The sequence below is a fragment of the Sander lucioperca genome, chromosome 3 (genome assembly GCF_008315115.2).
Source record: "Sander lucioperca isolate FBNREF2018 chromosome 3, SLUC_FBN_1.2, whole genome shotgun sequence".
Classification (NCBI taxonomy): domain Eukaryota; kingdom Metazoa; phylum Chordata; class Actinopteri; order Perciformes; family Percidae; genus Sander; species Sander lucioperca.
In genome coordinates, this window is record NC_050175.1 from 8,906,972 (window position 1) to 8,931,699 (window position 24,728).

The 24,728-nt window shown below is 40.3% G+C and overlaps 1 long non-coding RNA gene across 1 annotated transcript in view; it reads right to left on the reverse strand.

The window, feature by feature from the left end:
• Positions 1-3,544: 3,544 nt before the first annotated feature.
• The window catches only part of LOC118494695, a 28,613-nt gene continuing 7,429 nt past the window's right edge, over positions 3,545-24,728 (reverse strand). Inside the window, exons 2-3 of the long non-coding RNA XR_004896830.1 lie at positions 17,705-17,707; positions 3,545-3,701 (exon numbers count right to left, since the gene is read on the reverse strand). This is a non-coding gene — a long non-coding RNA (uncharacterized LOC118494695). The remainder of the gene's footprint in view (positions 3,702-17,704; positions 17,708-24,728) is intronic.

Sequence of the window (24,728 nt, forward strand, 5' to 3'; positions counted from 1 at the left end):
GGGAGGTGTTCCAGGCACGTCCAGCTGGGAGGAGGCCTCGGGGAAGACCCAGGACTAGATGGAGGGATTATATCTCCAACCTGGACTGGGAACGCCTCGGGATCCCCCTGTCGGAGCTGGTTAACACTAGAACGGCCATGACGGTCATTTTGACCGTTTTGAAATTTATATGTGTAATAACTTTGCTGAATAAAAAAATACAATCCTGCTTCTGCCTGACTTTTCCTAAAAGAGTCTGTATTTTAATTTAAAATTGTTTTTATATACATTACACAAAAGGCAAAGAAAATACAGTCACTTTTACCTATTTCGGCCATACACGGTCATATTGACCGCTCAGAATTTCGCGGTATTATTTTGAATTTTTCGCGTGGTTGAAGATGCATCTCGGTTGCTTAGTAACTACCATAGTCTCTGTCAGAGAAATGTAACTAGCGGTCTCAAGTAACAAGTGTGGGCATCACCGATGGGCCGAAGGCAAAGCCAGAGTCGGTAACGTAGGCTACTACGGCGTGGATGGACTCAGTTCTAAATCAGAAGGCAAACACCGGGCGCTCGCTCTGTGAAAGGCGCGGAACACGTAGATGGCCGGTGGCTGTTTACATGTTCATATAACTTTATACATCCTCGAACTGGCTGGAATCATTGCACACATCCTCTCCAAGGAGTGCACCAGCAGTAAAATTGAGGAAGTTCATGCAGCAACTGGCAGAGGAGCTGAGAGTGGAGTTTATGGAGGAAAAAAGGGCAGCGGCGCACGGTCCGAGCAGCAGCGCACCGCAGCAGATGCCAAAACGGAGGCAGTGCCAGGTTAGGTTATAGCTAAATGTTCAAATAAGATACTTTTAATTGTTATTTGGCTATTTTGAGTTAAGTTGAATGAATTTCCACACCATATTTTTCGGGATATGAATGTATGAAATAATTACGGTTGGGAGAAAAACATTCTCTGGTTTATTGGCATTTCTTTAAACCAATCCTAATCATCTTAGGCGGCACTAAGCACCGGACAGAGCCACGGTGCCGCTGCAAAATAGCCTCAGGGAAGAACTTGTTTTGGTGGAACATGTGTACGTTCAAAGTTGTTTTAGTCGTGCAACAGAAAACTCAGATTGGACAGATAGTCTAGCTAGCTGTCTGGATTTACCCTGCAGAGATCTGAGGAGCAGTTAATCATAGTCCTCAGAAATCCACCGGAGTTTAAAATGCCAACACAAAGGAAGCCCAAGGCAACGGACATCTGGCGTAAATGAGGGACATCAGGTGGAATTTCCGTAGCCTGGCTCCGCCCTCCTACGTACTTCCGCTCAATTTTCATTTTCCTTCAGTACATCGTCTGGGTTTGCGGTATATTCGAGGGTTTTCTCCGGCCAAATCTTTACCGGTCCAATCAGCAAACAGAGGGAGTGGCTGAGAACGATGACATTGAGGTTGCACGTTAGTTTGAGTTGTAGTTCCGTAATGGCAGCAGAGAAAGATGTGAGCGAACCCATTCGGTCCGTTGTGGCAACGCTGCCGAATATCCAGAAGTTAAAGCCCAAGCAAGAACATTCTTTGCTGAGTTTTGTTGGTGGCCATGATGTTGTGGCTCTCCTCCCCACGGGGTTCAGGAAAAGTTTGATTTTCCAGCTCGCTCCGTTAGTGGTGAAGGAGTTGGCTAAGGCGAACGCTAGCGATGCTAAGCCGATAGTTGTTGTCGTCACGACCAAATGTTAGCAATTGGTTATGGCAGATCCAGAGTGGCTCTGGGCAGATCCAATAGTTTTAAACTTCAACAGAGTACCCGCCTTCAAGGATGTTAACACTTGTCAATGGAGAGTGGCCAGACTCTCTGTACAAATGAAATGTACGAGAGTCTGGTAGGACCAGGCTAGAATTTCCGGGGGCACCGGAGCAATCCCGGAAGTGAAATGTTGTGTATATAAACTAGGATGATAGTTAACACGTTGCTGGTTGCTCACAAACCCAGTGATTGTGATGTTTTATACAAAGGTGTAAGTATGAACATGCTATTTACATCATCAGCACACAGCATCAAACACTGAATATCAAACCAGCCACATCCTCATCTACAACATGCTCCCTATTTTTATTATAATCTACTTATCATAACACTGGTATGTTTACATGTTTGCAACATAACATTTTTCCATGTGTAACACAGATTGTGCCTTTAAACTAGATGCCTAATAACATATAATTGAAGGTGAGAGGCCTGTTCTCACATCATATTTATTCAGAACACAATTACACTTATGTTGATAGGATTCCATATAAAGTGTATATAGCATCTAATACATTATGTATAATAGCTTTTTTGTTGTTGCAATAGAAACAAAAACCCTTATTTTAATTTTAATTTTATTTTTTAGCATTTAACACCTCATACATCACAAATTTCTACTTATATAAGAAGTGTATAGATACACTGCCTGTCTGAAAGACATAGGAAAAATCCTGTGCAGGCATTTTAAGGCTAAATCAGACATGACAGAGGATGTCTTCGTGTCCGTGCGTGTGTGACAATCACTTTGATTGACAGCAGCTGAGAGGCAAGTGGCCCCACTCCATATCATATTGATTTTAGCTCAGAAAGGCTGCTGTGTGCAGACGGAGGGATGGAGGGAGGAAACAGGGGAGAGATTGCTGATGGTGATGATGATGGTGGGTGGAGTAAAGCACCAAACACAGAGTAGTGGTGAGACTGACATGGGGAATGAAGGAGTACAGCAGAGGACCAGTGCACGAGGGAGATGTTTAGTGAAATGTGTTGATGTGTTTGAATCCCATAAATGCAGCAATTTGTCATAATAACTACAGGGGAAAAGAGGTAGGATTGATTTTTTCAATCCCAACTCTGCTGCTTTCCAGTAAGACCACCCACAGCCTCCCACATTTGCAGTGAATTGATCAAAGACTGATTGGACTGAAAATTGCACACTCTAATCACTCTCTCAGTAATCAAAAGGTACCAAATCCAGAAGCCAGAGCACTAAGCACTGATCTTAATTCAGATTTACAAAAAACCTCTTTAGCTAACTTATTTTTGTGGGTGTATGTGTTTTATCTTTTTGCATTATTAATCTCTGCTTATCCTCCAGTTTATAATTCAGCATGAAATCCAGTCTTTTTTTAGCAGTTTAGTGGTGGTATCATTGCTTGGTCACTGTTTATGAACTTTAAATGGCCATAACAGTGATTTTGCAGGTTTTAGTTATTAAATACCCACCACATATGTAACACAGGGTTTTACAATTTTAGAAATAAATATTTATGATTTGTAAATATATACACATGTATCTTGTTTCTTAAGGTAATCTATTGGAGAAATGATTTCTCCAATACTTTGCTGTCTTAGCAAATACCTTCAAAACTAATGGCACCCCCATCAGTTTCAGCTGTACATTGTGTTTAATGCTAATTTAGGGAACATTAGCATGCTAACATGCTAAACTATTGTAGCCTATATTTGCTTTTTTATACCTATTTACTGATAAATTGATTTTTGATTTGATTTGATTTATTTAATTGTATCAAGAATGCCTTACATATGAATAAAAAGACATCAAATACAATCGAGGATAAAAACACAATAAAGTCCAGGACTTATTTCCATTGTGGTCCTCAACACATAACATCAGGACAAGACAATACATTCACAGAGTGTATAATAATCAATGACATAACATAAAAACATTTTTCTTAAATAAATAAAAATAAAAATGGTAACTTGCCCTTTGATCTATTCCGCAACCCTCTCTAGTAAGCAGGCCTTGATACTCTTTTTAAAAGAGTTCAGGCTGGAAATGACTTTAATATAACAATCTAACTTGTTCAAAACAATAAATATATTAAATACAATTATAATAAATAAAAAAATCAGATATTGCACATTTGTATTTGCATAAAGACTGCTATTGCACCATTATTTGTTAGTGTTTAGTTATTTTATGGCACATGGGTAAAAACTGTTCATAAGTCTGGATGTGTGGGCCTTCATGGACCTGTATCGCTTCCCAGAGGGCAACAGGGTGAAAAGGTGATTGGCTGGGTGGGAAGAGTCCTGTGTGATGCTTTTGGCCTGACACAAACATTGAGCCCTGTAAATGTCTTCTAGGGTGGGTAGTTGTGTGTTTATGATGCTCTGTGCAGTTTTAATGACTCTCTGTAGCGCCTTCCTGTCGGCCACAGTGCAGCTAGCAAACCACACCAGAATGCCATGAGAGAGGATGCTCTCCACAGAGCATCGATAGAAAGACAGCAGCAGCTGCTGTGCGAGATTTGCTCGCCGCAGGGTCCTCAGGAAATATAGCCGCTGCTGAGCCTTCTTGACAAGAGAGGTGATGTTCGCAGTCCATGTTAGGTCCTGGGAGATGTATGTATCCAGGTACTTGATAATCAGGTAAGGTAAGCCAAGTTGAAACCATATATTTTCATTTCACTGTAACGATGATGTCCAATCAAACGAAAGGCCAAAGCTCAGAGTGAGTGAGAAATGGATCTTTGTTTGACTGGCAGAAGGTTATTGAACAATGAAACTTTCAACTGAGCTTCATTTCAATGTAATAACTGACCTGAAATGTTCTCCTGAAAAAAACTGAAAATATCCACTGAACCTGAACACCACACACGGTTCACCGCCAGCAGCAACTGGGGAGTGTCTAAAGCTCTTAGTTACACAGGATAGTCAAACTATCAACCTGAAGGTGAAATAAAAGCCAAAAAAAGGTTTACATTTGCTTCTTCTTAAATCCCAAAGTCCAACACTTTGGTCAAGAACAAGATATCTGAACAACGACCTACTTCTTGGGGTAACTTTATTTACACCTTCTCTACTCACAACTGAACTCTTCCTATGAATTTGTATTCTGCGTCATGACTCCTTTAAATTAAGACATTATTTGGTTATACAGGACTTCTGGTTCAGTCTTAACACTCTCATCAACCTTGTTTCAGCAGCAGCAGCAGCAGCAGCAGCAGCAGCAGCAGCAGGCATTTGCAAACAAAAGCTCTGATAAACCCACTTTGCACTACCTGCCAAGCACACTGACAAAGTTGGAACCTAGCTGGCCAAGCAGCTAAAAAGCTAGATGTTTTCTCCCAGAAGTTGTTTGAGACCGAAACAGAGCAGAAAGTGTAGATACTGATTATGTATAACAAGTTTTAAGGCGAAAACATGTCTGACATCTTTTGAGCTTATTGCTCTAAATGTCCAAAAAGTAATGTACTTTTCAACTTCACATGATCTCCATTAATGTTGCGGCCTGCATCAGTTGGTGTTCACACATCATTCATTAATAAGTAATAAGTGACATCCTGCTTGCTGTATATAATGAGCATTTCTATTGACTTTGCAACTAGTAAGTTGTGTCCTGCTCACTGCATTGAAAAACTGACTACGTTGTATGGGTGCAATGCAAGCACACTGCAAAGCTGCTGAACTTACTGTAAGACTCAACTTGGAGTTGAGGGCTGTGGACTTGTCTCCTACACTCAAAGTTTGGTGGCTCGTCTGCAGCAACGGGGCACAGAAGAGTCTCTATCTCTGTCAAACTTTCCACCTCCCACATTTCCTATTACACTTTTTTCTTCACCTGTTCTTGTTTTAAGCCCCACTCCTACAGCTTCTCCATTGTGGCTCCAGTAGCACTGCAACACTTCATTAGCTTCCATCATCCCAGGCAGAAATGAACCTCCAGGTGAAGAAAAAAGTGGCAATGTGTGAAAAATATTTCCTCCTGTGTGGGGACAATTACACCAAGCAAAATCAAAAGTGTGCAGTCTATATTTAACTATTCCTAAACAGGCAGAAAAAGGATGTAATATCCCCTTTGTTTTGCTTGATTTGCCGGTTTTACTGCATTTTGGTTGGATTATTAATCTCTAATGCCTTGCAGATGTGTCCTGATTGGATCTATAAGTCTAACATTACGCGCAGTTCGGCACGAACACATTCAAATGTACATTATGTTAACACACACACACACACACACACACACACACACACACACACAACACACACACACACACACACACACACACAGACACACACACACACACACACACACACACACACACACACACTTGTGCACACTAACAGATGCAGGCCGCAACATTAAAGGAGATCATATGAAGGAGGGATGAAAGCAAGCAGAGCAGAGGGAGGAGTGTGATGGATCGAAGGCATGCTGAAGGAAAAGAGAAGGGCATTAGAGGGAGGGCGGGTGGGTTACCCCAGGACAATGTGTCATTATGTTGTGTATGTCGTTATATCACAAATCCACTTATTATGTGCTGGTAATTTCTGCCTTGGCTTGTTCTCGCTATGAAAACATATTTATCTGTGCATAAAGGAATGAACAGTCCCTGGTTCAACTCAAATACACAATATCATGCTGCTGAACCAACAAGGAGGGCTGTTTCCATTTCTGCCTGTACCATGTCATTCTTGGAAGTTGCTTATTTTTAAGCTCAAATGCCTAACAGTACTGAGGGCAGGAGAACAGAGTGCAGGTCTTTTTCGTCTCTGTTCAGTTTGAGTTAGCTCGGCCAGAGATTGGAGCTGAGATAAACATAAAAGCTACAAGCTCCTCTGGGTTTGCAGGGGCTGGGTTTTAATCTTTGCTCTGGCTCTCCTCATTCCATTAAAGTGAATCAGAGTAATTAAATCAATATTTTTGACTATGAATGATTCAAAAAAACTGAGCCTCCACTAAAGTAGAGTTTTCAGGAGCATTGATAATCAATAAGACACCAACTTCAAGAAGGCGTGGGAAGCTTGTTTGAGCTGGTTTCTTTGTAGAGCCAGATTGTGTTTTCATATTGACAGAAAGCATAATGGCACAGTGTCTGTAGGCCAATTTATAATCGATGGAGAAGCGCCAGAAAGTGTCTCCTGATGATACTGAGGCTCAGAGGATTGACTGGCTGCTGTTTCTACTGGAGGATGTTCACTTTTATGTGGGAACACAGCAATAGATCAATAACCATAACCAGTAGTCTAGCATTCACGGTACTACCATTGTATTGTTTCCTGAAGTCATAGCTGTCAAACAGAAAAAGCAATTAACATGTATACCAGTTTGACACTAGGGCTGCAACTAACGATTATTTTAATAATCGATTAATCTGTCGATTATTTTTTTCGATTAATCGATGAATCGGATAAAAAAACAAAAAACAAAAAAGCATTTATTTACATCAACTCAATACATACTTACATACATACTTGTTGTTTTAGTTAATAGTTGTGTAAAGGTAAGTAACCCAAAGAGCAGATACAGACAATACACACACACACACACACACACACACACACACACACACACACACAGACACACACACACACACACACACACACACACACACACACACACTTGAAGCTTATTCATTAAATTATTACCATCATTGTAGTAAGTGCAAGTTAAGTTCATTTGTACACCACATTTAAACACAGCTTAAGATGACCAAGTGCTATAAAAGAACTTTAAAATGAAATTAAAAAGTACAACACACACAAATATATATGTCAACAATAACTGATATGGGACAAAGCACAGAATATATACATGACAATAGACTGAAAAATGAATGGGCCAAAAAAGGCGAGTGAATAAAAACGTGTCTTTAGTCTCGCCTGCTTTACTAATGTTGTTAACGAGCTAACGCTACCTTGTCATGCTTGTCAAGCTGAATAACGAGTAAATACCACACCAGCACCAGAAGAGGGACGTTACGTTCCTCACTTCAAAATGGAACAAAAGTAGGATTCTGTAGTGACTTTACCCTGCTGTTGAACTCCCTTCTTCCTCATCAAGGACTCCAACATGTTTACGTTTTAGGTGCTGAATCATCACCGTGGTGACCGTGCCATGCCGTGTCGCTTTTGCTTATCTTGCAATTAACATGTTTTCGATTTATTTAGTGTGAAATGCTCCCACACGTTGGATGACTTAGGTCATACTGATTTCTCTGCCTCCGCCATGTGTTTCAGAACAACGTTAAGGGTCTCTCCGGTCTCTCTCCGTATTTCCTCTACCCCCGCTCTGCTCTTTTTTTTTTCTTTCGCTCCGCACCGCACTCAACTCAATTGCTTTTATCTCCGCGACTGAGTGGCGTGTCGCGCGACACAACGAATCTATAATGAAATTCGTTGCCAACTTTTTTAATAATCGAATTTTATCGATTTTATCGATTCGTTGTTGCAGCCCTATTTGACACTATTTACTGTGATGTGTGCATGCTGTGAATTTATTTTACACTTAAATTACAGTCAAAAAGAGATTGATAGACATGACATTCTAACCCTAACCCTAACCCTGATTCTTCATATCACAGCACACACCTACAGTTACCAGTTTATTAGGTACACTAAGCTTATATTTTGTCCATCACATTTTCTCTAGACTACATATGGGAATCACCTCTCAGTATTATGTAATACAACTCAACAGCATCAGAAACAGAACAGCAACCAAGTGAAACTCCACTGACCGCATTGTGTAGATAAAGTAGCTGAAAAGTAGAGAGCCAGGGAGCGAATGTGATGAAATTGCTGTTTTGTGGAGAGTAAACATGCATCAACACTCTGCAGATGTGTAGGATTTAAGATAGTACACAGTGCCTTGAGGAGAGACTTGCTCTTGTTCCATAAAAAAATGAATAGGGGTAATGTTAGGGGTGTATTTTAGAACAAAACTTTGAATTTACAGCCCTGCTGGCTGCTGTGTGAGGCTGCAATGCTCATTGTAAAGAAAAACAACTTGTAAAATAGATAAAAGTCCAGGTGTAATGGCTGGTGGTGAAGTAGTAGTTGTCAAGCTAACATGTTCACAATGACATGAATATGCTAATGTTTAGTAAGTAATGTTTAACATTATCACGTCTTCACAGCTAGATGAAAAGTGAATCACCAAAGATGTCTGTTCTAGATTTTGTGCCAATCTGTCTTGTAGATCTCGAGGTATTTCACAGGATAAGAGAAAACCTTGACCTGTTGATGGTGCAAGAGTAAAAGTCAAGGGATCACTAAACTCATTAGGATTCATCTTCTGGGGACCAAGAATGTTTGTATAAACGTTCATAGCAATTTATTCAACAATTGTGAATATATTTAAGTCTGAACCAAATTGGTGGACCGAAATGCCAGAAGAAAGTGTACAATTTTGTGTGTGAAAGTGTCCTTATTTTGGTAGTCCAGCATTGCCAGACCTTTCTCCACAGCGCTGCAAAGCAAGGTCTGGCTAGTCCACACAGCATTCCAGGATAGGAGAAAAACGTGCTCCGGTTTATAGGCATTTCTTTAAACCAATCACAATAGTCTTGGGCTAAGCTCTGGACGGTGCCTCTGCAAAATCATCAATCTATCATTTTGGAGAATCCAGATTTGCGACAGCTAAAGAATATAAAGAAAGTACTCTTTTTTTTTTACTATGTACTGTGTTATATCTTACCTTAACATGCTGGTTCAATCAAAAATACATGACTCACAGAAGCAAGAAACCACTGAAATCCCTGTGACTTTAAAACTTGAAGGATAGACCTTTTTTTGTATCCCTCCTTGTTCTCTCTGTTCATCTCATTTTTCTTTCTCTCTCCCTCTACCTGTGCCTCTCCGCCCCCTGTCAGCCTATGAGGACATGCAGATGACTAGTGATGAATAGTGATGAGCATATGGGACAAATATGTGTGTAAGTATGTGTGCATGTATACAGTTGTTAATGCAAGACCTGCTGCCCTCCTTAGTCTCTGTCCCTGCTTTAAAACCCCTGCATCCCTCTGGAAGGAGCCATCCTGATTCTGTCAACAATGCCGACTCCAAGATGCTTTACTGGAGGCTCGGCTCCGCCTCCGAGGAAATGACGCACACTGGAGGAGAAGAAGGGTATCCAAAGACAGAGGAGGCGGAGAAAAATAAACTGATGCAGAGATTTGGCAAAAGAATAAACAAAATCAAATTAAATGACAGTGTGTAAGAAAAGCCAAAGCGGGGCTGGAAATACTCAAAACATCTTCTATGCCGTTTTTTTTCTTTCTTCCGTAAGCTGCTCAGTGCTGCTCTGGTTTTCAGTAAACAGTGTCAGTGCGGAGATCCACTGATAAACAAATTTTGTGAGGCTCTTTTAGGTCCAAACATTTTGCTTTTAGGATAACACTGCCTTATACAGTCGTGTCTGTCAGTAGAGTTTACAGCTCAAGTGGCTCTGAGTAGGGAAAGGATTTACAGTATATCATGAAATACATAAATCCACCTGGTAATATAAGCATTTGCATGTATTTATCTTTCCCTATGTGTGTGTCAAGTTAAGTTTATTTTGTATAGCTCAATATCACTGTGTCTAAATGTGCTTTACATGCTCAAACATCAATAACAGAACACAGACCAGGAGGAAGAAGAAAAAGTCTCCCAAAACACATGAAGAAAAGACATTTTTGGGATACAATTCAAAGATAGACCCTCACCTTCACAGAAGGCTGGCTGGTGCTCTCTATCATTTTATTATGAAAAGAAATCCAAATTTATACTGATACTAATAATAAAAAATAAAAGAAATGTCATTTTTTGAGACAAATAATATTACACGGGAAATATATTAAAGTTCAAACAATTAATAACACAAAAGAGTCAGAAAATTAAAGGTAATTGAACACAGATAATGAAAAAATACATCAATTAATAATGTATAGTATTCATAATGTGTACCATAAACAAATTTAACAAGCAATTTGTTCCAGTAAGACTGTAAAATATCTTCAAAAAGTACAACAAAAATTGTAATAATGGTTTGAATTACTGAAGGCTAGAGCTGAAACAATTAGTCGATTATTTGACTAGTTGAAAGAAAATCAATCAACAAACTATTTGGATAATCTATTAATCGTGGAAGTCATTTTTCAAGCAAACACCTCGCTGCTTCCAGCATCTCATATGCCAGGATTTGCTGCTTTTCTTTAGTTCATTAGCCTGACAAGCCAGACCCACATCAAGATGTTGGGTCTGGGAACGCACCATTGGCAGGGCTCAATCTGAGGGGCGGGATAAACGGTTGTCTTTCAAATTCCCTCTGCATGCAATAGGATAGCGCTACAACCAACCAGAGCAACGCTAGTTGATAGATTAAACGTATCCGGTCGGCAAAACATCTTCCTTTTTTAAGAATGACTTCAGTGCCGTTCTTTGTTCTTTTCTCAAAGAAAAGCTTAACTCCAAGTCTTCCAGAGTCGCGGCCAAAGCCGATTCGAAAGACTGCTGTTCGCCAGCAGCAGCAGCCATCTTCTTTGTTTTCAAGTAGCAGGGAATTCACGCGGAACCGTCGTAACTCTGCCGTCATTATGTTAAGCCCGCCCACCGACTCTATACTGCTAGACTCCCTGGCTGCAAATTACGTTTGCTGCCGATAGGGTGCGTCTAGATTTTTAGGCTACTAGCTCATATCAATGTAATTGAATATCTTTGGATTTTGGGCTGTTAGACGAAAAAGGCACTTGAACATTTGGATTTGGTTCTGGGAAAATGTGATGGGGGGTTTTGTCTTTAATTTGCAGATAAATTGATGATTAAAATGACAAGTTCCAGCCCTGTTTAAATTGAGGTTTGATTTTCTTTGATTTTAGACTGATAGCGCTGGTTCTGAATTGCATCATTTCGTGCAGGGCCGTGATTGGTCAAATCTGCAATCATATTTCCAATGTGACCTTTTGGGGAACTAATGTAGGGATCTGACAAAACAAAGGGATTGGTGGAATTAATTCGTTCATTCTTTTGATTATTTCTTTGCACAATCGCAGATTCTTTTTGGGACTGAAAAAGGAGTACACAAAAATTCTCCTTTCCCAATTACAGTGAATTTACTAGAAGTCTAAAATGGATTCATGTAGTAAGTCCAAGATAAGTGTAATAAGCTTGAAAGCAGGTCTTTACCATTCCAGTACTAAGACAGGCCTCTGTGTGTGTGGGTGAGCAGTCACTTCATCATGCTCCATGCTCTACATGCAGGACTAGTCATACTGGATTAAACCCAAGGCTCAGATATCATTAGTATCCAGTCACAGAGAAGGTTTTTGTATCAACAGCACTCACATTACATAAGCACAGTGAAGCCTTTCCAACTGAGAGGCTCTTTGTTTTGAGTGGTAAGCTCGCTTGATTATAAGCGAATCCATTAAGTCCCCATATGGACGTGTTGATCATCAGCCTAAATCAAATATCTCAATTAAATGGTTTAGTGTTTCTCAGCGGGCCCCTCGTTCCTGTAAGCAGGACAGTCATACCTTTGTTTACCTAGATTATTAAATTTGGACAGGTATTTCGATTCTCTGGATTGTTTAAACTCTCTTTTTATTTGGAGTAGGACATCCGCTTTTGGAGCACAGCTGCCCCACCACTGGCTGAGTTTACACAGTGATTTGCAAGATGTACAAGAGCTCGGTGATAAACCAACAGATTTATGATACTGATATTAGGATTAGCTTTGCCCAGACAAAGTATTTCATGAGAAAAAAATGTGGTTTGTGCATGAAGGCATTTAGCTTTTAAAGTTTATTATGCTCACTGCTGCATGCAACAAAGCTAAACAGCTAACAGTGCTAAACAGCTAACTGGCTACAAATAGTTAACTGGCGACAAACAGAAGCTGTGTATCTAGCCATATTAGTTGTTAAAAACAGAGTTTGGAACATACTCAGAATACAGACTGCAGAACTGTGAGAGAAATTATTCATTTCTTGTACAGTTACAATACATAACAACTTAGAAATGGAAACAAGTCAGACAATAGTATGAATGTTTTAGCTTTGCTAAGTGGCTGGCAGTTAAGCTACACTACCTATTTTCTGGTGGTTCCCCTGTTCAAAAAGGGGGATCACAGGGTGTGTGCCAATTACAGGGGTATCACACTTCTCAGCCTCCCCGGTAAAGTCTACTCCAAGGTGCTGGAAAGGAGGGTTCAGCCGATAGTCAAACCTCGGGTTGAAGAGGAACAATTCAGATTCCGTCCTGGTCGTGGAACAACAGATCAGATCTTCACTCTCGCAAGGATCCTCAAGGGAGCCTGGGAGTATGCCCAACCGGTCTACATGTGCTTTGTGGATCTGGAGAAGGCGTATGACAGGGTCCCCCGGGAGATATTGTGGGAGGTGCTGCGGGAGTATGGGGTGAGGGGGTCCCTTCGCAGGGCCATCCAATCTCTGCACGACCAAAGCGAGAGCTGTGTCCGGGTTCTCGGCAGTAAGTCGGACTCGTTTCAGGTGAGGGTTGGCCTCCGCCAGGGCTGCGCTTTGTCACCAATCATGTTTGTAGTATTAATGGACAGGATATCAAGGCGTAGTCGGGGTGGAGAGGGGTTGCAGTTCGGTGGGCTGGGGATCTCATCGCTGCTTTTTGCAGATGATGTGGTCCTGATGGCATCATCGGCCTGTGACCTTCAGCACCCACTGGATCAGTTCGCAGCCGAGTGTGAAGCGGCTGGGATGAGGATCAGCACCTCTAAATCTGAGGCCATGGTTCTCAGCAGGAAACCGATGGAGTGCCTTCTCCAGGTAGGGAATTAGTCCTTACCCCAAGTGAAGGAGTTCAAGTACCTTAGGGTCTTGTTTGCGAGTGAGGGGACAATGGAGTGGGACTGGTCGGAGAATCGGCGCAGCGGGTGCGGTATTACATTCAATTTATCGGACCGTTGTGACGAAAAGAAAGCTGAGCCAGAAGGCAAAGCTCTCAATCTACCGGTCAGTTTTCCAGGCACGTCCAGCTGGGAGGAGGCCTCGGGGACGACCCAGGACTAGGTGGAGGGATTATATCTCCAACCTGGCCTGGGAACGCCTCGGGATCCACCAGTCGGAGCTGGTTAATGTGGCTCGGGAAAGGGAAGTTTGAGGTCCCCTGCTGGAGCTGCTGCCCCCACGACCCGATACCGGATAAGCGGACGAAGATGGATGGATGGATACCTATTTTCTTTTGGCTGCCATTAAGTAGCCTATAACTTAAGTGCCCTTAATTACAGGAATCCAACAAAAAATGGTTTGAATACTGAACACTACCTTATTATTGAAAGGTGACTCTGAAAAATGTGTACCATGTGTCTTTTTGGAGGATGGTAGTTTGGATTACCCAGTACAACAATGGTTTCCAATGGTGACAAAGTTTCACAGGTAAAAAAAGAAGAAGAAAAAACTCCTGCAGCTTAATCAATGCTATTGCTGTTCATTTATGTTAAACATGTTGCAAAAACAGAACTATTTCATCAAAATAATAATAAATACAGAGCTTCTGATTCTTGCTAGCACAGTAAGTTTATAAAATATGTAGCGTGGGACAAAGCCAAATAGCTAACGATGCTATACTAACTTGCGACAAACAGAAGCTCATAAATAATTGGGGTAAAAGGAAAGAGTTAAAGTTACATCATGTTTTGTACAGTTATAATACACAACAACTTTTGTATTAATACACTCAGACAAAACAATGTTTTTGCTTTGCTAGCTGGCTGCACTTAGCAGCTATGCTACTTTAGCTATTTTAAGCAACCATTTAAGTACAAAGAATAACATATTATTACATTCCTGTCTATACAAACTCATATGGTTACATAAAAACGCACACCCTTCTTCTCTCTTGTTTCTGTTTGCTTACTGTTTTTGTTTGAGGACCTGTTTCAAGCCACCACCCCTCCTTTGTCACACATTCAGAAATTCCTCTGTACTGTCTACGACAGACTCAAACAAAAATAAACTGTCGACAGTGAAATTCACTTCACCTGTTTCCACTGCATTGCACTGTCAGCTCGTTTTGGTTAAGTCTTGACTTAACTGCCAGCTTGGGTTTTTAATGCTGCAGCTCGGCGTCTCCGTGCAATTTCTTAATTTCCAGGGCAGCGTCTAACAAACTCTGGCCCGTGTAACATGACCACCAATATTTCCCTTGGCACTGGTCGTTTCTTGCCCCTGTCACAGTCATTCACAAATTCCCCTGTGCTGCTGTCCACAACAGCAAACGTCAACAAATAAACCGTCCATGCTGCCTCTGACTGTTTGACAGAGTTGTTCCAATTCTTTTCTCCAAATCTTCTCTAAAGATAAACAGCAAAAGGACAGGTCACGTCCATAGACCCTGCTGGCATCTACAGGCCTTTTCTTTCAACAGAAGAGCCAGCAATTTTGTGTCCAGTATCTAGTTCTTATAACACATCCATGCAAAGTGTTATAATGTTAAGGATGCTGGTTCACTGGTAAAACCTAGAACAGAGCCATTGTTAATGGTATTAGTTACACCTGATTTTTCTACTACAACAAGAAAAATCTTTGCTAAAAAGGTTTAGTGATGTGAGGCTGCAACAGACAAACTGTTAGGCTACCTGGTTCTACACCTGTCATGTCTGTGTCTCCCAATAGAGTATGTTCCCAACATATTGTTAAAGCTGAACTACAAATCAACACTGGACCAAGCTAAAAATAAATCCTGATGCTACCCTTTCTTTTTTTACTAACACAAAGGAAAGGGATTCTGATGCATATCCAATAGCTCATTTGCATTTGCGCCTCATGTAGGCAGCGGCCTGGGTTCGAATCCGACCTGCAACCCTTTGCTGTGTTTTATCCCCCATCTCTCTCCCACCTGTCTGTCTATCCACTGTCACTCTGAAATAAAGGGAAAAAGCCCCCCCAAAAAATAATAATAAATAAATAAAAGGAAAAGCCTTATAAATGATATGATCTGTTTTCTTTTACAAAATGTGACTCTCTAAATTGCCATCTGGCTATATTAAGGGTGGAAGCTAAAAACCAGCATGCAAAGGCTGTAGTTTTACACATTAACAGACTGTCTGTTAATAATGTCACCGCAGACACTTTTCAGCAAGTCTTTAGCAACATTTCAGAAACACAGAGATGGCTGTTTGCATTTATTAACATTGCAAAGAGGTTAACACAATCTATGTGTAATGTACTAGTATAGCAGACTAATAATTAATTCAATATTATACACTAATTGCACAGATTAAAAACAGCAATTAAGTGGCCACAACTTCTTTGCCAAGCTTCAAAATGGAAAACTGGAGAGGAACAAATTTGGCCCAGTGCTAAATGTAGTCCTGGACTCAAGAGTGCTTCTTGCACAACTCAAAACATTTCTTGGTTGGATTTGCTGTCCTCACCAGCAGTGACTGTCATGAATGATGACATGGAGATACTACTCATATATCAGCAGGAAAGAAATACGTCCGCATGGGAAGAGACGGCCTCAAACCACCAAATAGCTATTTAGTGCGTTGCCAGATATTTACAGCAGGACAAAACTTTAACTCATCCTGAGTGCTGGACGTGACAGGTTGGCTCCTGCGGAGGAGGCGACCTCAGAGTCAGGATGTGGTCAAGAATTTACAATCTATGATCTGAATACTTATTGCACTTGTGGGACGGACTGAGCTCTGCACAGACACAAGGGTCAAACAATTACGTAAAACGAGTGAGTGCATCACCAAAGTGGACTACCAATGTTGTTTAGAAACATACAGTACACCATTTATTTCTGTCGGTATCTGATGCATTTGCAGTAGAGTATACGTTTGATTCATTTGCCGAATTTGAAAGTGTCCTTAGAGATAATGTTTTTTGACTCTATTGTTTGGCTATATTTGACTATTAAGTGATGTTTTTTCATTCCCTCTTTATGCAAAATACCCCGGTACAAAACGCTTGACTCTCATTCAAAACCCTTTTTGAGGGTCAGTAAGGCTGTGTTTAGATTGTCATCAATACTAAAAAAACACAGCCCCATCAGTCATTTCAATGAGGCCACTTTCTTAATACAGCAGGTTCATGGACTAGTTCACATCACACAAAATTGTTGTCGCAATGATAAACGTCTGGTTTCATAGTATTACGGTATAAACTGCATTTTTAACCTTAAGCCTTTAACCAGCATGCAGGGGCCTGTTTCCCAAAATTGGCAACATGCAAACTCTGATTTTCAACATGACCTAATTTCTATTTTAACAAATGACATACTTGTGATGCGTGCAAGTGCATGCTAGAACCCTGTACGACTTGCAAATGCATCTACCCCGTTTGCAAGCAACAATCATTAGTGAAAGTTGACCCTGCTATCATTTGCAATCTGCATGCAAACAGGGTTTACAAAACACTTTTGTGAAATGTCCCTGTTTGAAGCTTATACTGATTCTATTTTTATTATCTAAGTCTCTTCTCAGTGTGTAATTTGGTGTATTGTTTTGTTTGGATAACATTACATTGTAATAGGTTCCAAGTGATTTTGTCCCCACTCTATAATTGGACTGAAATCAAAACACTGATGGATGAAAGAAGGATACAACAGAGAGATTTGTCATGTTTACGCGGATTGATTGTTTCTCTCTGTGGATGTTGTTTTTCATCCTGATCAAGAGTAAAAATAGCATTCTCTGAAACAGGGAAAAAACAGTCCTGATATCTGTAACCATGCCAACTTTGGAGAGGTGAACCTGAACCGTTGACACTAACTTAAAAAACAACAGTATTACCCTTTAAAAAGAGTCGCTGCTTTAAGCTCAGTGATCCATGACATGATGTGACATGGCATTCTCTCTCCATCCCAAATAAAAGCTCCTCTGTGTTTTTTTACAGGTCAGTCCACACTTAGTTAATCCACTTCCAGAGGAGATCCACCTTCTTCCTCTCGCGCCCTTCCTGTTCCCTTCGAGCAAAGAAAAACTACTAACTAAGCTCAAGGGGCTCTTTGACAGTAACCGCAGCCCCTTCTTTTCTAATCTAGCGTCCTAATTAGTGCCTTTAAGTGAATGCAGATCCTTATGCACAGCGCCATATGCAGGACTGAATATTCATGTGGGCACTGAGCTGGCTGTCCCTGCTCTGGCCCAAACACAGCATTTCTCTTGCCCTCATTATTCTGACATGCTGACAAAGAGCAACAAGGTAAAGAACAAGGAGGAGAGAGCAAAGTCAATATCTGGCAAAAGTTCACTCCAAACTTCACGACACTGGGAAAACAAAAAAACATCTAACTTGATTCCTGGGGAATGCGTTCTTGTATTCTGACGTAATCGCTGAAAGACTAAGTGGAGGTTTTCATGTTTCAGCTCATTATGTACCAATTGTGACTATTTGACATGACTGCTGACAGTTTGCCAAAGCGAAAGCGTTGAGATGGATTACCTATCCTGTGGCCTTCCCTTATAGGCAGTGGGAATTTGGGAAATAGGCTACTGCTTCCTGTCTTTAAAACTGAAACAGCCGTGAAAGTGTTATTTACAGTACCAGTATGTACCAAAAGAAATGCATTCTAAACTCTCGGGCAGCCATTGATTTTAGTTCATCTTATGTACGTATGTCATGAAAATCAATATGCAGAGACTTGCTTGAGGTTGGTAATGCATCACAGTGAATATTTAGTTGCGCCATTGTAGTGTTGTGTAGTGCGGTTACAATTAGGGACTGATTTTGAGTCAGCATCCAAAAGGTTTTGCAGCCACAAGGTGTGTTAATGCAAAATTAAACAATAAAGAAATAAGCAAACAGTTAAATAATCTGGTTTGGCTTTATTCCAACCTGCCTGATTGTTTTTTTTTGTCGCCACCGGTTGTAGCTCATTTGGCAGAGCCTGTCAGCCATTAAATGTATTGTTGATGGTTTACTCCCAGCTCTTGCTGTCCTTGAGCAAGACTGTCTGATATCTCTTAATAAATGTCACTGGTTGTGGGGTTTGTAATCACTGTGGTGTATCAGTCAGAATACACAAGAAGACACTTCAAAGGTTTCTTGTACTTTACTGGAAGACTGCGCAGGTTCACACTTGTGTTGCATGCGGTTTCTACAGTAACAGAAAATAACATACATACCACTATAATTAGCTATGATATACAACTCAAATGAAATTAGTTACACCAACAGTCCTATCATTTTGTCCACAGGTTATCAAAACAACATCAAATACACAGACCTTAGAATAAACTGTAGTGAAAATAAAGTGAACAGCCAAACTATGAACAAAGAAATCCTCCATTTGTTTGTAGTAAGTAACTATAACATAACTATATCATATTACGCACAGTTAAACCCTGAACACTTCCTATATTCACTCATCCTATATTTACAATGAATGTAGAAAATATAAGCATTCTTACAAATTAATTGACCCACATAACCTCCTATATGCAGGACAACTTCTATCCCAAACAATATAATAATAATGTAGCCTAAACTTTATTATTTAAAATTTTAAAGATACATATTCACACACACAGGCCCAATACAAAAACAGGACCTATACGCATGCATTATGTATGAAGAGATAATGAGATAAGAGAAAGGGGGCTCACAGATGGTGCCCTGAGCAGTTGGGGGTTCGGTGCCATGCTCAAGTGCACCTCGGCAGTGCCCAGGAGGTGAACTGGCACCCCAATGTACGGAGGTACATGGTCTGCTCGGGGAGTTGAACCGACGACCCTCCGGATCCTAAGCCAAGTCGTCACAGACTGAGCTTGTATACATGCTGTCCAATGAAATTTGAGCTGGGCCTGAACTCTATGTGACGTGCAAGCCTTCTTAACAAAGACTTTGCACTCCAAATTACTTACCAAAAGTCGTTTTAGAACATTTACTGTGGTGTATTACTTTTAATACTACTATTTTATTTATTTTTTTACTATTTATACTGAACCAAAGTAAAAGGAAATTAGCGTCTGCCCAGGACATTTATATAGATGACTCTAGTTACTGTGGAATACCTTGTTAAGTAGTTGGCAGTAAATATGTAATGCTATTAAAGTATTGAAACATTTTGCTGTCACTTTGGGGGTAAAATGTGTCCAAACGTTGTTCATCTCTAAGAGAAAGAATCTCCCTGATTACCAGGCTGATAAGATAACATCATCTTTATAAATACAGGCTGCTATATCACACATATTTTTTTCAATATAGTGTAACTAATGAGACATTCCTCCTATCCTGACATCATAATCACAGTAGAGGGCATAGCGTATGACAGGCATTTTAATTGGTACTCAGAAATCAAAGTGTGTTATTTAGTAAAATAGCTGCGGTTAGCACTTTCTCTCGCAAACTGTGAACGTTTGTTTCAGCAGTCAGAATGGCAGCGTCAACAGAACAGTGGTGTCACGGCAAGTCATGGAGAAGCAGCGGTAACAAGCGGGCGTGTGTGTGTGAGGGTGAATGTAGAGTCAAAATAATTTGATGATTGCCTCTACTGAAGGAGGACTGTGAGGTGAAGAATGAAGAGCAGAGCAGCTCCAGTGTTGACAGTGCTGCCTGTCCTTCACCTAGTTGCTCCCCTCAGGCTTCAACACCTCCAGCAGCCTCTCGCTTGGACGAGCTCCAAGTGCCGCCAAGGTCAGGAGAGCACTGTCATTCAACACCACCGTCTCTCTGTGTGTGTGTGTGTGTGTGTGTGTGTGTGTGTGTGTGTGTGTGTGTGTGTGTGTGTGTGTGTGTGATGTGGGTAAGTGGAGTGCTTAGGGCAGGGGGTACGGACATGTGTGCAAGAACAACCACAAGCCTAGACGTGTGTTTGTGTATTAGTTGCTGTGGTAACTGCTAAAGACAGTAACAATGGCAACGGCAGTGGAGTTTGTACTTTATTTCTCCTGGCTGTGTGTGTGTGTGTGTGTGTGTGTGTGTGTGCGTGTGTGTGTGTGTGCGTGTGCGTGTGCGTGTGTTTGTGTATGTGTGCGTGTGCGTGTGCGTGCGTGTGTGTGCCTGAGTAACAATCATGTCAGACTATCCTCAGGCTCTGACAGTCCCACTACAGCTCTGGATCATCTATATGTCAAAACACCATTCCGGTAACGCTTTATAATAATGGTACATGCATTACCATGAATTCCCGCATGACTTCATGCAAGAAAAAGCATGAATTCATTCATGTAGTACTTCATTAACTATCAGTAATGTACAACGATTAATAGTATCTTGTGCATGACGTAATGCTGGAATAATACGTTAATTAATGCATTAATTAAGGTATTTCAGTCATCATGATTTCTGATTTATTAATGATGTTCATGTCTTCTTCATTGGTAAATCTGTAGTTAAAGTGACAGGCTAAAAAACCTGAACTCATAGTGTTGTAATCACTATTAAGTAAACATTACTTCTTAGTTACTTCATCATGTTTGTGGCCCTTCAAAGAAAGGGCTGACGTGGTCCATCTTTAACATTGATAAATAAGATATGATCAATGGTGGCATATGCAGCAATCATCTTTGTGACCCCTCAAATAAAAACAAATTGTCAAGAAATTTCAGGTGTACAGTTAGAAGTTAGTAAAAAGTAAAATTCATAAATATCCTACTTGGGTGAGCATTGTTCTCAGGCATTACTGTTTAAGTGCCTTATGTTGTTGTTAATAAATCAACTATAAAAATGCATCTGCAATATACTGTATTTTGTGTAAATATTGTGATAGTATCATTTGGCCAACCCACTCCTTTAATTCTTAAAACATTTAATTTTATGCCACTAGTAATCATTAATTATCAATGTTAAAGAAGGATCAGGTCAGCACTTCATTTCAAGGGCCTCAAACATGATGAAGTAATGAAGAAGTAATGTTTAGTTAACCATGATTACAACACTACAATTCTGTTTTTTTTGCCTGTCACTTTAACTACAGATTTACCAAAGACATGAAGCTGTAGTTCCAATGAGGACAACCTGTAGGGGGACCGAAGAGGGAAAAGTTACATAGTGTTGCTTTAATTGATGCATTAATGAACAAATTGTTCCTGCATTAAATCATGCATGAGATACTATTAATCCTTGTACATTACAGATAGTTAATGAAGTACTACATGAATGACATCATGCATGAATTCATGACAATTCATGTACCATTATTATAAAGTGTTACCAGCATTCCTTCCTTCAAATGAAATAAAATACCAAGCATTCTACAATTGGATTATATACATAGAAAAATGAAGCTCATACTGACTTAAAGATGTGTTAGCATTTGTTCGAAATAAAATGAAATAGACAAGATAATATTACGTAAGTAAATCAACACACCTTTACCATATTTAATACACAATTAATGTGTTGAAATTACTGTTACTGTTACTTTTTAAAGTATTGAGAAATCATTGTGAGTCTGCTTCTGACTGGGCATAAATAAAGTCAGTTTGGGAAATAGTTTAAGCCAGAAACCCCAGAAAAAATCTACAAGAAAATCTAAAATCTACTATTACTGTAGAAACAAATTCTACTGTTAGAAAGAGGGCCACAAACCTGCTTTCTATCAGGTTTTACTGTCTATTTCTACTGTGTCATTGGAGGCATTTTAGGCTTATGTGAACCATAGAGAAAACATTAGAAACCTGGAAAAGGAACCCAGGTTTTAAGACTACAAATTGTAACATTTTGTAACATCTGACAAAGTGCTGATGTTCAAAACAGTGTTGCTTGACGAGTTGTTTTCTCTTTGTCTACAGACCATGTAACACTAACACTAATCCTAACCCAGATACTGAATATTTAGACTTTCTTCACCAGTTTTGCGTCATCTGAAGTTGAGCATCCACTCGACTGTCTAATCTTTACATTAAATGTACATTATGAAAATGGCTACATCTAATAACTGATAAATTGAACTGTAAGTCTTTCTGTTCTGTTTTTGATTCCATCTGTCCCAGATAAGAAGCTTCCTACTGTCGAGGATCTTGCCAGCTACATCACCAAGTCTCGTTTCTCCTTCTCAGTTTCCCGTCTTCACCATAAACTGTCTGCTGTCTACAGTGAAAGTGTGAGAGGAGACAGTGGTTTGGCAATGAGAAATAATCCTTCTGATGTTGGTCATCCTGCTCTCCTCCCCTCCTGTCATCACACTGGAGGGTCTCCGGGTGAAGTTTAGGGAATGCTCACCTCCCCTGTCCCCTCTCTTTTGATACTTCTCTCTTTCCCTCTGACTTCATCCTCTCTCTTTAATTGCCACTTATTTATGTCTACGTTACTAGCCAATCGCTCTGCTGAATACAAGGGACAGGGACGTCGTTAGGCCTATTTTAGGGGGACTGAAGCTACCCCAAAATATTCTTAAGCCCCCCCCCAAATAATAATAAGAAAAATAATAATGAGATTTAATTTTTTATTTATTTATTATTTATTTTCTTACAGGGAACTCGGTATCACTCACTACGTTGAATCAATCTTCCTTCATCATTCATGGTTTTGTCATGCACTGCTGTTTTATTATATTTCACGAACTGTCAGCTGGTGGAAAAGGCAGAGACGGAGACTCAACAAGAGCCCACGTGCACGTATGTGAACGAGCGAGGTGGAGAGTGACTGAAAAGACAGAGCGCCAGGCGGCATTAAAGGGCAACTATTATATAGCATTTTCAGGATTATACTTGCATTTTGTATTTGTACTAGAACATGTTTACATGCTTTAATGTTAAAAAACCCATGCCTGCTGCACCTGTATTCACCCTCTGTATGAGACGCTCTGTAGGAGTGCCTGTCTCTTTAATCCCTCCTCCAGAAAAAGCCAAGCCTGCTCTGATAGGCCAGTGCGCTTCCTGGAATGTCTTTCTGGAATGTCTTCCTGGAGCCCCCGCTCTGGCATTATTATGTATCCCACGTAACTTCTAGGCAAGTCCCACCCTACGAAGCAGGCCGATTGGTTGGAGTTAGGCACTGACCTCGAGTGGTTAAGGTTAGGATAGCTGATTGGTCAGGGAATAGGACCTGAACAAATTGGGTTACGTTACCTTGCATAAGCATGGACGCCTGACCTATAGTAGCGTGTGAATGCTATTGAAGGGCGGGTCTTGCCTAGAAGTTGCGTGGGTTCCATGATAACGCTCCACTCCATGTTTCACTAATTGAAGCTGGAGCTACTGCAACAGAGTATATGAGTCAATATCACTATGAGGTGCCTTTGGTGTCCTCATCAGACTCACTCAGTCATCATGAAAATGTAGCAGAATAATGAAAGTCTGAGGTCTTATTATAAGTGGCCAAACATTTGCATACATATCAGTACAATGATAAGTCTCTACAAAAGTGTTTCCTTCATTTTATACAATCTTTTTTCATTGGATGTACGTGATTTTGGCATGTCCCACACACTGCTCTGCTAACTACAGTGTGTGTAATAAATGGTTAAATGATACTAAATCCAAATTTTTTTTACATGGTTTTATTGTCCACAATAAGTTATTTGATAAAACAAGTAATTTTGATCATGTATATTGTATTTTCATAATCATATTGAACATTTTGCATGTGTCCCTGAAATTGCTGTCCACCCTGTCATTATGGGGTAACTGCCCCTTTAAGAAACCCACTGATGTTTTCAGTGACATCACTACGAGCATTTTGTCTTTCTTCAATGAAGGCTGAAGCAGTGTCTAATTGCAGAGTCAATATTTACACTTATGTTTCATAATTTTCATCATATTATGTGTGTAGTTGGATGTTGTCAAGCTTAAAGGAACACGCCGACTTATTGGGAATTTAGCTTATTCACCGTAACCCCCAGAGTTAGACAAGTCGATACATACCCTTCTCATCTCCGTGCGTGCTGTAAGGCTGTCTGACAGCTCCACCGGTAGCTTAGCCCAGTACAGAACATGCAGGTGAATGGTTCCAGTAATCCTACTGCTCCGAATTGTGACAAAAGTGACAAAATAACGCCAACATGTTGCTATTTACATGTTATGATTTGTAGAGTCACAGCATGTACAAAAAACAACGTAACATGA